This window comes from Lolium rigidum, chromosome 3 (genome assembly GCF_022539505.1).
Source record: "Lolium rigidum isolate FL_2022 chromosome 3, APGP_CSIRO_Lrig_0.1, whole genome shotgun sequence".
Taxonomy (NCBI): Eukaryota; Viridiplantae; Streptophyta; class Magnoliopsida; order Poales; family Poaceae; genus Lolium; species Lolium rigidum.
The window spans coordinates 135,450,482-135,451,786 of record NC_061510.1 but is presented as its reverse complement, the minus strand read 5'-3'; positions in this window follow the sequence as shown (position 1 = coordinate 135,451,786).

The window sequence follows — 1,305 nt, the reverse complement described above, 5'->3', positions numbered from 1 at the left end:
TAGTTCCCCGCAAGATGGGAAAGAGGAACCTTCGAGAGAGAGGTTGGGAAACTTTGTGAGAATTTAGTAGCTTCCATTAGTGACTAATATTATCTTCTTATAACAGAGAAATAAGCAAATGGACATGTTTGCGGATGAATGGGAGTTCCCATGGATATTTAAATTTGTTGCCAATATTTTTCCTCACAATGCTACGAGGGACAAATGGGGCTCACAGTCCGAGATGCCCTAAGAATTCTAATCTTTAAATAATAAACATACAAACAAACAAATTAAAGATCAAACCCACCAAAGTATTTAGTGAAATTCTTTTAAGGGCCTCTTTTGGTTGAAAGAAAAAGTGGAGGAAAACATCCTAGTAGGAAATTTTCCCACAGTGAAACTACTCATGGTTCAGAAAATGCAACAAAGGAAAAAAAAACTCCTCTAACCCCAATTTTAAAGAAGAAAAGGAAGAAATTTACAATCTATTTAAACTTGTTTTTAAAATTACCATGCGAGAAGAAATGAGATTGAAGCCCTCTGTGGCATAATAATGTTTTCATTATGCTTTCTTATGTGGGTTGACTTTCAGTAGATCATGTTTACTTGGATTTATATGTGTTTACTATCACCGTGAACCAAATACACCTTTTTGTATAATTTATCGATCCTCTTATTTAGCATGCCTTACGATCGTATCTTAATTTTTTTTTTTGCGAAACACAGTACAAACGCAGATGTTCACACATACGTATATAAACTCACCCCATAAACACATGCACGCACATCCTACTCCTAGTTCAAGAAACTGATCTCATGGGTCTTAAGATCGACGAAGGCACCGTAAACGCTTCGCTGTCGACGGAAACGTCACCTCCCACAGAAAAATATTCCATTTTCTAATAAGACACTAAATTATCAAATCTAAAATTTAAACTCTGATGAATTTGCGGTGTTAATGCCCTTCTAACCATCCAACCAAAGGACCAAAGGTTGGTTGTTTGTAACGCCACAATTTTCTCTCGTACTGCTATGTTCTCATAATCATTCAAACTGTTTGCGGACTCTTTAGCATTTTCAGTCAACGTTTGTAACGCCACAATTTTCGACTCTGCGCCTCTGGCTAGGATACTGCATCAATGCGCCTCTGGCTAGGATACTGCAACAAGCGAACATCAAATCAACGTCAAATTGCCTTCCACCGCCCCCCGCTCCCCTCACTAGTCACCTCCACCGCGTTTCTTCCCCTTCTCTGCCTCTTTCCCTTCTTCAAAGTCCATAGAGAACTCGCGTCGACCTGTCCAGCGAAGTTCCGCCCCAACA